Source organism: Hyla sarda, chromosome 3 (assembly GCF_029499605.1).
Source record: "Hyla sarda isolate aHylSar1 chromosome 3, aHylSar1.hap1, whole genome shotgun sequence".
NCBI classification, from domain to species: Eukaryota; Metazoa; Chordata; class Amphibia; order Anura; family Hylidae; genus Hyla; species Hyla sarda.
Window position 1 is genome coordinate 344,000,430 of NC_079191.1, and position 15,140 is coordinate 344,015,569.

Below are 15,140 nucleotides of genomic sequence, written 5' to 3' on the forward strand. Positions count from 1 at the left end.
TTAGCTGCGTCTCTCCTACACTACTCCCTGAGAACTTGAGTCACTCTTTGAATCAGTCGGTCTTTGCTTCGTTTATCTCATGTCAAGATTCATTTCTCTTAGGCATGTATTCACATATACTAAAGTCAATTACCTAGGAATCCATACAGTATAACCTTTCAGCATGATTTGGAACATGTTCCCTTGAAACTGAGTATATCCTTGAAATGTGCCATGTATTCATGTGCCATAAAATACAGGGCAGTGTCATATCATTGAGTACAGGCTCATAAAATGTTTAATAGTATGACATCTATTAATACCACATTTTTAGTATAGTCATATATCTCTTCAGAGTGTGCTTAAATTCTCTCACCCCTTCAGCTTGTGAGATTATTCCATGCTCACTGTCTATAAAATAGTACTCCCCTTTATTGCCCTCTGCCCATTATGCTGGGCTAAGTGCCACATGCCAGAGAAAATGCTTAACCGCAGCCTTACTTCCAATTTATGGGAGTCTTAAGGACAGGAAAGCTACAAGCATAGGTTGGGGGAAAACGGAGAAATATAGTTTATACCACACACATTGCAATGGTCAAAATTCATTTCGGAGTGTTTTGCCATAGTCTTCATTATTCTGTGTAAGTCACATAATCCCCTGGCTCATTGCTGGCAGACCTTACAGCCTCTGGTTTGTGAAGCAGCTTCTAATATGCTGCATGCTGCCATGTCCAGATTGATATGCAGGAGGTAGGGAGAAAGATTGCTTCACAACTCTCTATGAAGCAGGGTTGGGGAAATTGAAACAGCAGTCATACAGCACATGTGTATAAAGAATTCACATACTGTACATTATGGGATGGCGGAAGACATGAAATGCTACAAATAAGTTCTTTAAATAAAATTAATAAAAGTTTTCACTTTATAGAGTTATAGATAAATCACTGAAATGTTTCACCAGTATTCATTCTAAATGTGTTTGTTTTGGTCTACTTAAAGAGTACCTGTCATCATAAAAACTTTTAATATGTTGTTAATAAATGTATTAGAAACAACTTTCTAATACCATGTCATTAACCCCTTAGCGCATATGGACATTTATGAACGTCCATATTTGCGTCTCCATATATCGTGAGCGCGCATCATACCCGGTGGGTCCCGGTTGCTATAAGCAACCAAGACTCACGCTAATGCCGGACATCGCCGATCGGGCTGATGTACGGCATTAACTCTTTAGATGTGGCGATCAAAGTTGACCGCCGTGTCTAAAAGTGAAAGTCAAAGCATCCCGGCTGCTAAGTTGGGCTGATCGGGACCATTGCAATAAAATCGCAATGTCCCGATTAGCTAGGACGCAGCAGGAGGCCCCCTCACCTGGATCCTGTGCGTCCGATCGTCGATTGATTGCTCCAAGCCTGAAATCCAGGCTTGAGCAATCAACCGCCGATAACACTGATCCCTGCCATTGAATGCAATGGCAGTGATCAGTGTATTGAATCAATGTACTTGTTACTGCCTGCGCTCCGGCCGCACATGTCGGCCGTGAGTGCATTGTTCCTACTCCCGGCGGGCCGGGATGCGCATCGCGGGACGCGCCTGCATGCGAATCCCGGCCCGTCGCTCACCCAGTAATACTGCCGCTTCCGTGTCTCGTCCCCGTCGCGCGTGCCCCCGTCTCCTAGGGCGCGCGTGCGACGGAGCTCTGAGGCCAGTACACCCTTAATTACTGTATGCACCTGACACTAACTAATAAAGACCCTGCACCTCCCACACTTCCCTGACGGATCTTAGTGCACTTTGCCTAAGAGAAAGCGTTCCCATTGCCTGTTTTGCCTACCTGTGTTACCAGACTTACTTGCTACGTTTTTTGACTACGAACCTTTGCCGCCTGCCTTGACCTTCTGCTGCATTGACTACGCCTCTGTCTCATCCTCCTGTACCTCGGCTAGCCCAGTACCTGTGTGGTTGAGCCGTATCGGGGGTAGCGACCTGGGTGTCGCCTGCCACAGCAAATCCATCCTGCCTTGCGGTGGGCTCTGGTGAAGACCAGCGGCACCTTAGACTCCGCACCCTGATACGGTCCGAGTCATCTGCCACACAGGAAGAGGATCCACTACCTGCTCCGTGACATCCACATCCAGGTACGTGACAGCATTGCATGTTATAGCCCCCTATGGGGGCTATAACATTGCAAAAAAAAGTAGAATTTTTTTTTATAAAGATCATTTAACCCTTTCCCTAATAAAAGTTTGAATCACCCCCCTTTTCCCATAAAAAAAACTGTGTAAATAAAAATAAACAAATGTGGTATTGCCGTGTTCATAAATGTCCGAACTATAAAAATATATAATTAATTAAACTGCACGGTGAATGGCGTATGCGCAAAAAAAATTCTTAAGTCCAAAATAGCGTATTTTTGGTCACTTTTTATACCATAAAACATTGAATAAAAAGCGATCAAAAAGTCCGATCAAAACAAAAATGGTACCACTAAAAACTTCAGATCACGGTGCAAAAAATGAGCCCTCATGCCACCCCGTTGGTGGAAAAATAAAAAGTTATAGGGGTCAGAAAAGGACAATTTTAAACATATACATTTTCCTCCATGTAGTTATGATTTTTTAAAGAAGTATGACCAAATCAAACCTATATAAGTAGGGTATCATTTTAAGCAAGTATGCTTGACAAAGGCTCTATTGATGAGCCGAAACGTCGCTTTGCACAGATGAGTGAACAAACATTACGTTTATGTTTAGATTGGAGTGCCGCCTCTACCTCATTTTGGATATTACATTGGGAGTTGGTCTGCTCCTGAAGCTGAGCACCCATACAGATCTTGAATCCTGTTACACAGTGCTTCCCCTTCTCTCTTTATATATATATTTATATATATATATATATATATATATATATATACTTGATAAAGATGGTGAGATACCATTGAAACGTTGTATAACATGGGCCAATAAAGCTCACTTATTTTGCTCTATATGCTACCTGGGTGTGCTGCGACTTCTTTGGAGTATATATATATATATATATATATATATATATACATATATACATATATACACACACTCATATTTGCGGTCAGATTCTTATAATGTACTGTAAGTAGGGTACAATTTTCCTGAATAATTAGGCCTGGGGTGTGCCTGAATGGCCGTAAAGGGTATCCTAGAGAAGGGGAATACCCTGAGAGTGACTGTAGAAAAAAAGGGGAGGGAGGGTGGGGACGTCTTGCCTGCTGCCAACAGCACCTGTGTGGATCAGGTGGGTATATAAAGACCAGACTCCTCCCACAAATTAGGTTAACTGTGTCAGCTAACCTCCACTTGCGGTCAGATTCTTATAATGTACTGTAAGTAGGGTACAATTTTCCTGAATAATTAGGCCTGGGGTGTGCCTGAATGACCGTAAAGGGTATCCTAGAGAAGGGGGCAAAAATACATAAGTTAGCTAATGCATGAATTAATGGTTAAGCCCGACCTACATCATATGAACCCGAGATAACAGACAAAAAGCTCCAGTTAACATCCGGAGGTTGGAACGTGTCAAGCCTTCTAATGTTGTAAAAAAAATAAAACAATGTTTAACAAATGACGCCAGCATAAACTAGACATGTTGTGGATGTGAATTAATAACTAAATTTATTTGTCATGGCTATTTCTCTTACAAGTAGAGAGTTTCAAACATAGAGAAATATTTTAGAGTTTTTCACAAAAATCACTTCATGTATCAACAAAAATTTACCACTAATATAAAGTACAATATGTCTTGAAAAACAATCTCTGAATCACTTTGCCAGGTAAAAGCAGTTCAAAGTTATTACCACTTAAAGAGACACATGTCAGATTAGAAAAAACCGACTGGGTAATGAAGGCCAAAACTAGATGGGTCATGAAAGGGTAAGGCTGGAAATCCACTGAGGTTCTTTATGCAAAAACGCCGTCAAAAACGCCAATTTTCCCGCGTCCAGATGTTAGCTGCAAGTTAATGCTAAACTGGAAAATGCCAGATTCACTTGGCGTTTTTCAGTTTGGCGTTTTTTTTATCCTTTTGGAATTTTTCAGCAATTTTGGGCTCAGAGGCTGGATTTTCAAAACGCTTGCCAAAACCTAGTTTGGCGTTTTTGGCCCAGAAATCATGGTGCTTTCATCCCATAGTAGTCTATGGGAGAGCAAAAACGCTAAGAAAAACGCCATGTTGGTTTTAAATTTTGCGTTTTTGCAGGCGTTTTTTATTCTTTTTTGGACTTTAGTGATCCAAAAAAATTATGAAGATACCTTTTTTTATTAAAATTTCGTAGGGTACCATAAAAAAAATTAATAAAAAAGATAAAGGAGTGACTGAAAAATTGTACCTAACGAATTGTATCTTTTTTATTACAAAATGTTTATTAATTTTTAAACAGGGATCAATTTATGTGAGCAGGTAAAGCGCTAAAAATGTAGCCGACAATAATAAAAATGTAGTGTGTGTGTGTGTGTGTTTTTCACTTTTTTTTTTTTACATTTTTTAGGTAGTACTACTACTCCCAGCATGGAACACACTGTTCCATGATGGGAGTAGTAGTTACCTGTACTTATTGACAGATCGCCCGTTGCGATCCTCTTGTATAATGTATAGATGTGGCGGCCGATCTTCTCTGGTCCCCATGCACTGACGTATATATACACATATTCATATTTCCCGCAGAGAGCTGTGATTGGTCAGATGGTTCCAGCCAATCACAGCTCTCTGTGAGAAATCAGAATGTGTATATATACGGCGTGCAGGGGACCATAGGAGAGCGCCGGCCGCTACATCTATACATTATACAGGAGGATCGCAGCGGGTGTCAGGAATGATACCCGCAGTGATCTTTCCTTAATTACAAGTACTACTACTCCCAACATAGAGTACACTCTGCTCCATGCTGGGAGCTGTAGTACCGGTATTAATAGACAGATAACAGTGGGTGTCAGAAGTTACACTCGCTGCGATCTGTCTATTAATGCAGGTACTACAGCTCCCAGCATGGAGCAGAGTGTATTTTTTATGCTGTTAAATCCTGGTGTGCTCCTATACACTGGGTTATTTCTTAAGAGGATTTGGGACGCACTTTTTCTGCTTGGAGAGGAATCGCGGAGGTTTCCAAAACTGGAGATGCAGCCTCGCATAGGGGCCTTTGGATAGGGGATAAGATGTTTTTGCCTGGAATACCCCTTTAAGGGGTTGTCTTGGGGACTCAATTGTCCAAATCTCAATGGCCACTGTTCTGACAGTGCCCAGTACCACTGCTCAGCATTTCCTAGTCCAAGGAAGTTCCGGCTCTGCCAATCGCTGGCAGCAGTGTCCTGCCCATGATTGGCTAAATGGGAACTTTTTTGTGTTAAGACTGAGTTGAACAGCAGAACTTGGCATCATGGGAATAGCAGCAACAGGAAAACAGGGTGGGTGAAGTCATATCCCTTTTTTTTGGTTTTGTTTTAGCCCAGCCTGATCATATTTACCTATAAAGGTGAACATTTTTAAACAAATGAACTGTGACTATACCCACAATTTATCATACTGAAATACTAAAACTACTTTAGCCCCACCAGGATGTATGGTTTCAGTTTAATTGACAAAACCCTTTACTGGAACCTAGAACCTTTTCACTAGGGGGTTACATGAACATAGAAGCAATCTTGTAAACCTACAGCAGAATAAAAGGATGAAAACATTACAAATATTTCCCTTTTGGACTGAGCTTTACTCCATTAGAACATTGATAAAATGAGGGAAAATTCTCTGCCATCAAGGTCGGATCTGACTGATTACGTCTTCCTTTTATGTTTGCAATAATTGCTCAATTAGGCCAATTTACATAGAGAATATACTGTGGGGAGTAGAGTATAGATGGGAGTATATTAAGCTCATTCATTCTGTTTCTATGCAATGACCTAGAAAAAGCACTGGCTTTTACCTGTAGTTGATGTCATGGAACATAATTTGTGAAGCACAATGTCAGAGAGATAGGGTCTTTTAAGTGCAACTTACCAGTATAGATTGGTTCTATTTCCGTCTGCTCTTTTTCACAGAAAGGGGGAAATATAATTGAAAACAGGTCCTTTCATAAAGCACTAAATGACAAGTGAAAAATCCTCCCATTTACAAAATGTACTACGTTTAACCATTTATGTAACTACATGCAGTACACAATATGTAAAATATAAAAGTATGTGAGTACATATATGTATAGATAGACAGACAAACATAACATAAAACAAAGGGGCATCCTCTACATCTAGAGGAAAAAAAGGTTTCTAAACCAACACAAGGGGATTTGTGGGGAGACAAAGGGTATTATATATAGGGTATTATATACAGGCAGACCCATGCCTGGCACTAGCCTATTAGGCTACAGGTGGTGAAGATGCTGGCTGTGCTTTCACTTGCACTAGCCCTGGTTCTCAAACATTTAACCACTGCTTTTTATGGTATGTACATTGTTAGGACACACATGTAGTTAAAAGATGTAACCACTGGCTCCTTGCCCCATCACTTACATTTGCATTCTGCTGGCAGCTTTTGCCTACAAAAGCAGGGAGTAGCTCAGAACTACACTGGTGCCAACATTATTGTCACCCCCATCTAAGCAGAGAATGAAGGAGAAGACTGTAATGCTAAGTGTGGTAGAGGAAATAAATTGAATTTGTTTTTTATGTTGCCTTAAATGGGCAATTATTAATGGAGATGGGAGACCTGACTAATTAGGGGATTTACCTACCTACTGGAGGACCTGCCTATTTGCTAGGGCGACCTAACTACTGGGGGACAAACCTACCCACAGAAGGACTTATTTAACATGCCTAATGAGGGTGGCCTCCAAACCTATAGAAGGGAACTACCAAATGGGGACCTATCTACTTCATAAAGGGACTTACCTACCTACTGGTAGAACATACCCACTTAATAAAGGGACCTTTCTACCTACTTCACTTACCTACTTACTGATATAGGGGGAACCTGCCTACTTTGGGATTCACTGTGGAAATCTCCTAACTTACTGGTGGACCAATCTGCCTTCTGCAGGACTCACCTACTTGCTAGCGGTACAATTACCTACTGGTAGGATCTACCTATTGGTGTTCCTACCTACTCAGGGATCTACTTAATGGGAATCATACCTACCTACTAGGGGGAACTTCCTACCTATTAGGGGACATATTTATATAAATGGGGTACCTAGCTACCTACTGGGAGGATACATATAATAGGGGTACCTACCTACTTAATGAAAAAGACCTACAAACCTATTTTATTAGGTACATTTAATGGGGGAACCTACTTACATACCTAATTGGGGGAGGGGTATCCTACCTACTAGATAGGGGATTTATCTGTGTACCTGGCAGGGGACCTACCTACTCCCCATTTATCCCACTTACATTCCCATTCTTACTGTACCACTTGGAATGGGATGGAAGAAATAAAAGCTGAAATAAATCATCGCCTTTAGTGTTATTATGGAATTTTTGTTTGCAAAAACTATTCATATAAGTTGGTTAATAACAATATATGTATATTTGTAATATATATTGGTTAAAAATTGTGCATATTTTTCGTGAAAAAATGCTGTCTCTGCAGCTGTTGCCCATATGTTTCTGCTGAGGCTCCTGGCTTGTCAATTATCCTGCTGTGTAAGCCGGGAGCATGTCACAGACCCTCACTGTACAGAGCCCTGCTTGTCCTCAATATACAGAGCCCTGCTTGTCCTCAGTGCACAGAGCCCTGCTTTTCCTCAGTGAACAGAGCCCTGCTTGTCCTCAGTGTACAGAGCCCTGCTTGTCCTCAGTTTACAGAGCCCTGCTTGTCCTCAGCGCACAGAGCCCTGCTTGTCCTCAGTGAACAGAGCCCTACTTGTACTCGGTGAACAGAGCCCTGCTTGTCCTCAGTGAACAGAGCCCTACTTGTCCTCAGTGAACAGAGCCCTGCTTGTCTTCAGTGCACAGAGCCCTAATTGTCCTCAGTACACAGAGCCCTGCTTGTCCTCAGTGTACAGAGCCCTGCTTTTCCTCAGTGAACAGAGCCCTGCTTATCCTCAGTACAAAGAGCCCTGATTGTCCTCAGTGTACAGAGCCCTGCTTGTCCTCAGTGTACAGAGCCCCACTTATCCTCAGTACACAGAGCCTCGTAGCTAGTGCTACCATAAAAATGTGTAGGTAATGTCCCAGGCCCAGCAGCATCAGTAAACCATATAGTGGCTGAATGACACAGCCTGCAGCTCGTAGCAGCATGAGGAGAATATAGGGCCTCACAATCCCTAAGATTAAAAGATGAATTTTAAAATTTAAATTGAAGATTTATGGTAGCTAGTGCTACCATAAAATTTTTTAGGTAATGTCCCCGGCATAGCAGAATCAATAAACCTTATAGTGGCTGAATGGCATAGCCTGGAGTTGTCGACAGCATGAGTAGAACATATAGTGGCTGATTTGCACAGCCTGGAGTTGGTGGTGTAACGTACCGGTCAGGAGACAGGTGGTGGATCCACTGGACTAGAGGGGCGATGACGTGGGCCGTACCAGGGGAACGGAGTCTAAGGGGCTACTGGTCTTCACCAGGGCCTGCCACAAAGCGGGATGGTCTTGCTGCGGCAGGTAGCCCCCAGGTCGTTCAACCCGGTAGCAACTCAAACCCCTCTGGTTGCTGAGATGGACGCGGTACAGGAGGAGCAGGCAAAAGCGTAGTCGGACGTAGCAAAGGTCAGGGCAGGCGGCACAGGTTCACAGGCGATAGTCAGGCAACAGGTCAGGGCAGGCAGCAAGGGTTCACAAGGCGGTTGTCAAGGGCAACGGGTCGGCAACGGGCAAGGGCAAACACAGAAAAATGGAAACGCTTTCACTAGGCACAAGGCACTAAAGATCCGGCGAGGGCAGGAAGGGGCTGGGAACCTTTATAGAACAGTGTGGGCCAGGCACCAATCAATGGTGCGCTGGGCCTTTAAATTTCATGAAGCCAGCGCGCGCACGCGCCCTAAGGAGCATGGCCGCACGCATCAGGGGACAGAGGCAGCTCAGGAGGATGGAGCCGGGGGTAAGGAGATACGGGGTGCGGCGCATGTGCGGGGACCGGCCGCCACGCTAACCGCATTTCCGACAGAGGAGACCCTGAGCTCCCGGTCAGCGTGTCTGACCGGGACGCTCAGGGACACCGGAGACTGGGGCAGAGACAACGAGCGCTCCTGTCCAGAGGAGGGGACCGGAGCGCTCACTGTTACAGTACCCCCCCCCCTTTGGTCTCCCCATCCTTTTGGTACCAAGAAAACTGAGGATAAGGCTGCGGTCCAAGATGTTCTCCTCAGGCTCCCAAGATCTCTCCTCAGGACCGCAGCCCTCCCAGTCAACCAGAAAAAATCTTCTGCCCCGCATGAACTTGGACGCCAAAATCTCCTTGACAGAGAACACATCTGTTGTGTCGGCCACCAGGGTAGGAGTAGAGATTTTGGGGGAGAAGCGATTGAAGATGGCAGGCTTTAGGAGGGAGACAGAGAAAGAGTTGGGAATCTTGAGGGAGGAAGGAAGATGGAGTTGATATGACACTGGAGTGATTCGCTTCTTGATTCTATAGGGTCCCAAGTAGTGAGGACCCAACTTGTAGCTTGGGACCCTAAATCGGATATATTTGGAGGAGAGCCACACCTTGTCACCAGGGAAAAACTAGGGAGGAGCTCTGCGTTTCTTGTCTGCCTGAAACTTCATGCGGGCAGAGGCTTTGAGGATAGCGGTGTGGGTCTCTCGCCAGATAGAACAGAAATCCCGAGCAAGGTCGTCAACTGCAGGTGCGGGAGAAGAGGACGTCAGCGGCAAAGGTGGAAGAGGATGGCGACAAAAAACTACAAAAAATGGAGACTTGTTAGAGGCAAAGGAGTGCTTGTAATTATAGGAAAATTCTGCCCAGGGAAGCAGATCAGACCAGTCATTGTGGCAAGAGGAGACGAAGTGGCGAAGATAGTCTCCCAAAATTTGATTCAGCCGTTCCACCTGGCCATTGGACTGAGGATGGTGGGGAAGATGAAAAGTCCAACTTGACCCCTAGCTGACCACAAAGAGCCCTCCAAAATTTAGAGACAAATTGTACCCCACGGTCTGAGACAATGTGCTTGGGAAGACCCTGGAGGCGGAAAATATGCTGGAAAATTGTTTGGCCAACAATGGCGCAGACGGAAGACCAGGTAGAGGTACAAAGTGGGCCATCTTCAAGAAGCGATCTACTATGACCCAAATGACCGTCATTGCATGGGAGGAGGGCAGATCGGTAACAAAGTCCATGGTGATGTAAGACCACGGAGCCTCAGGAATAGGGAGGTGCAAGATGAGACCAGCAGGCTTCTGGCGAGGTGACTTGTCCCGAGCACAAATCATACAAGCTTGGACGTAATCCGAGATATCCTTCTCCAAAGTAGGCCACCAGTATCTTTGGGAGATAAGCTGGAGAGTTTTCTGTACCCCAGGATGACCTGCAAATAAAGAGGCATGGCCCCACTTGAGGACTCGTAGATGCTGACGTGGAGGCACACAGGACTTGCCTGGAGGGAGAGGGTGCAGATCCACTAGAGCAACGGCAATTAGGCACTCAGGCGGAATTATAGGCTGGGGAGTTATTTCGTCGCCCACCACATTGGAAGAGCGGGAAAGGGCATCAGCCCTGATGTTCTTGCTCGCTGGACAAAAATGAATCAGAAAATTAAAGCGAGCAAAGAACAACGACTAGCGAGCCTGACGTGGATTCAGCCTTTGTGCGGATTGGAGGTAGGCCAGGTTCTTGTGGTCTGTGAAAATACTCACAGGGTGGATGGCGCCCTCGAGAAGATGCCTCCACTCCTCGAGTGCCAATTTTATAGCCAACAGTTCCCTGTCACCAATAGAATAGTTTCTCTCTGCGGGAGTGAAGGTCTTGGAGTAAAAGCCGCAAGTGAGTGTCTTGCCCCTGGGTGACTTTTGAGTGAGTACGGCTCCGGCTCCCACGGAGGAGGCATCCACTTCCAGGGAGAATGGCTTAGTGAGGTCAGGTCTGAAGAGTACAGGTGCGGTGGCGAAAGAGGCTTTTAAAGACTGGAAGGCCTTTTCAGCTTGAGAAGGCCATGATTTAGAATTAGCCCCTTTCTTGGTCAAGGCTACTATGGGAGACACCAGAGTGGAGTAATGGGGAATGAATTGCTTATAATAATTGGCGAAACCCAAAAATATTTGAATGGCACGGAGACCTGAGGGACGTGGCCAGTCCAGTACCGTAGAGAGCTTTGCCGGGTCCATCTATAAACCCTGGGCTGAAATGATGTACCCTAGGAAGAGCAGACTGGACCGCTCGAACAGACACTTCTCGATCTTAGCACACAGGTGATTCTTTCTAAGGCGTGAAAGAACTAGACAAACATGGACTCGATGTTGGTCCAGGTTGAAGGAGAAGATGAGGATGTCATCAGGGTTTACAACCACGCAGGTGTAGAGCAAGTCTCTAAATATGTCATTGACAAATTCTTGGAACACAGCAGGTGCGTTGGCATCACCAGGTATTCGAAATGGCCATCCCGTGTGTTGAAAGCGGTCTTCCACTCATCACCCTCTCAGACTCGGATCAGGTTGTAAGCTCCTCGCAGATCCAACTTGGTGAAGATCCTAGCCCCACGGAGATGGTCAAATAGCTCAGAGATCAAGGGGAGAGGGTAACAATTCTTGACAGTAATCTTGTTTAGGCCTCTGTAGTCTATGCAAGGAAGGAGGGATCCGTCCTTTTTGGTAACAAAGAAAAAAACGGCCCCAGCAGGAGAGATAGATTTCCTTATGAAACCTCTCTGAAGATTTTCACGAATGCACTCCGATATGTCGAGAGTTTCTGGTGGTGAGAGTGGGTAGATTCTACCCCGGGGTGGTGTGGTTCCGGGTACCAAGTTGATAGGACAATCATAGGGTCTATGAGGAGAAAGAACTTCGGCTTGCTTTTTGCAAAAAACATCAGCGAAGCGGGGGTAAGGCTCCGGAAGACCAGGTGGCGGAGGAACAGCGGGGACTTGCTTGACAAAAACAGACGAGGCAACGGCTGGAGCAAGAGGGACCCCACCTCATGATCTCTCCGGAGGATGGGACAGTGACGCTGAAGCCATGGCAAGCCCAGGAGGAGTTCTGAGGAACAGTATGGAAGGACCAGGAACTCCAAAGTCTCTGTATGCGAAAAGCTGATGTCCATCTGTAAAGGCAAAGTGCGGTACTGAACTGTGGCAGAAAGCCTCTCACCGTTGACCGTAGAAATGAAGAATGGCTTGGGTAAACGGACCACAGGGATTTGATGCTTGTCAATCAAGGAGGCATGGATGAATTTGCCGGCAGATCCAGAATCCAAGAAGGCGGTGGCAGTGAAGATAGACTTGGGGAAACGGAAAGCTGCACTGATACCACAAGACGTGGAGAGGAGGAATCCACATCTAGCAACGCCTCTCCCACGTTTACTATGTGTGAGCGTTTCCCGAATGCGGTGGACGAAGAGGACAGTCTCTGAGGAAGTGCTCGGTACTGGCGCAGTACAGACACAAATTCTCGTCTCTGCGACGGCTCCGTTCCTGCGGGGTCAGGCGAGACCGGTCCACCTGCATGGCTTCCACAGTGGGAAGCCCAGAGACGGGTTGCGGTGGACGCTGAAAAGCAGGAGCCAAACGAGGATAGCGTCTTGGACGAGCTCTCTCCTTCTCCTGAAGGAGTTCCTCTTGTCTCTCCGCGAAACTTTGTCAATCCTAGTGGCCAATAGTATAAGGTCACTGAGGGTTGCTGGTATCTCCCGTGCAGCTAGGGCGTCTTTAATTTCACTGTTTAGTCCCTTCTTGAAGGTGGCACAAAGGGCATCATTGTTCCAATTTAACTCAGAGGCGAGGGTGCTGAATTGGATGGCGTATTCACTGACGGTAGAGCCTCCTTGGGTCAGGTTCAGCAAAGCAGGCTCTGCAGAGGAAACCCGGGCAGGTTCCTTGAATACACTCCGGAACTCATGAAAAAAACTCTGGACGGAGGTAGTGGCTGGATCAAAGCGGTCCTATAAAGGTGTAGCCAAGGCCAGGGCCTTCCCGGAGAGCAAGCTGAGAATGAAGGCCACCTTGGCTCGTTCAGACGGGAACTGGTCAGACAGTGGCTCGAGATGGAGTGAGCATTGTGACAAGAACCCTCGGCACTGCTTAGGATCACCGTCATACTTGTCCGGCAAGGACAAGCGGATTCTGGCACCGGAGACGACTGCAGGCTGTGATGAAGCAGTGGGTGCTTGAGGAGGTGACGGCTGTTGCTGGGTTGGCAGGAGTTGCTGCATCATGGCGGCAAACTGGGCCAGCTGTTGACCTTGCTGGGCAATCTGCTGAGTCTGTTGAGCCACTACGGTAGTAAGATCCGCAAGGCTAGGAAGTGGCGTCTCAACGGGATCCATGGCGGGATCTTACTGTAACGTACCGGTCAGGAGACAGGTGGTGGATCCACTGGAGGGGCGATGACGTGGGCCGTACCAGGGGAATGGAGTCTAAGGGGCTACTGGTCTTCACCAGGGCCCGCCACAAAGCGGGATGGTCTTGCTGCGGCAGGTAGCCTCCAGGTCGTTCAACCCGGTAACTACTCAAATCCCTCCGGTTGCTGAGATGGACGCGGTACAGGAGGAGCCGGCAAAAGCGTAGTCGGACGTAGCAAAGGTCAGGGCAGGCGGCACAGGTTCACGGGCGATAGTCAGGCAACAGGTCAGGGCAGGCAGCAAAGGTTCACAAGGCGGTTGTCAAGGGCAACGGGTCGGCAACGGGCAAGGGCAAACACAGAACAATGGAAACGCTTTCACTAGGCACAAGGCACTAAAGATCCGGTGAGGGCAGGAAGGGGCTGGGAACCTTTATAGAACAGTGTGGGCCAGCCACCAATCAATGGTGTGCTGGCCCCTTAAATTTCATGAAGCCGGCGCGCGCGCGCGCCCTAAGGCGCTGGACCGCGCGCCGGGGGACAGAGGCAGAGCCGGGGGTAAGGAGAAACGTGGTGCGGCGCGTGTGCGGGGACCGGCCGCCACGCTAACCGCATCCCCGACGGAGGAGACCCTGCACTCCCGGTCAGCGTGTCTGACCGGGATGCGCAGGGACACCGGAGACTGGGGCAGAGACAGCGAGCACTCCTGTCCAGAGGTGGAGACCGGAGCGCTCACTGTTACAGACGGCAGATGAGGAGACCATATAGTGGCTGAATGGCAAAGCCTGGAGTTGGCGGCAAATGAGGAGACAATAGGGCTTTGCAAACCCGAAGATTAAAAGATGAATTTTCTAAATTAAATTGAAGATTTATGGTAGCTTATGCTACCATAATAATTTTTAGGTAATGTTCCAGGCCCAGCAGCATCAGTAAACCATATTGTGGCTGAATGGCACAGCCTGGAGTTGGCGGCAGCATTAGTAGAACATATAGTGGCTGAGTGGCACAGCATGGACTTGGTGGCAGCATGAGTAGAACAAATAGTGGCTGAATGGCACAGCCTGAAGTTGGCGGCAACATGAGTAGAACATATAGTGGCTGAATGGCACAGCCTGGAGTTGGCGGCATATGATGAGACCATATAAAGGATGAGTGGCACAGCCTGGAGTTGGCGGAAGCATGTGGAGACCATGTGGTGGAAGAATGAAACAGCCTGGACGTGGCAGCAGCAGCATCAGGAGTCCTGAAAGTGACCCGGTGACAGTGTGGTACGGTGGGTGGCAATACCAGTACTCGGTGATGAAGGTGGGTGAAAAAAGGTCTGATGCAGAGGAATGTTTGAAACTGGGGAGCAGCGCCTTAAATCTGTTTGGCAAAATCCATATTTGTGTGGTGTTGGTGTGGCACCATGGCACCTACTCTGATGTATCAGGCATTGGTGGGTGGAAATCCTGGCTGATCCATGCCTGATTCATCTTCACAAAGGTCAGTCTTTCCACATTTTTTGTGGTCAGATGAGTTCTCCTTTGGGTGACTATGGCCTCCGCCGCACTAAACACCCGCTCTGATGGCAGGCTATTGGCCAGGCAGGACAGCTTTTCCAGGGCACAAATAAAGATTGGCTGCCCAGAAGTCCAGCGGATATTCAAAGTGTGTTGGCATAGGCATGTCAAGGTATACCACCACCTGCTGGTTCAGGTCCTGCTCCAGGTC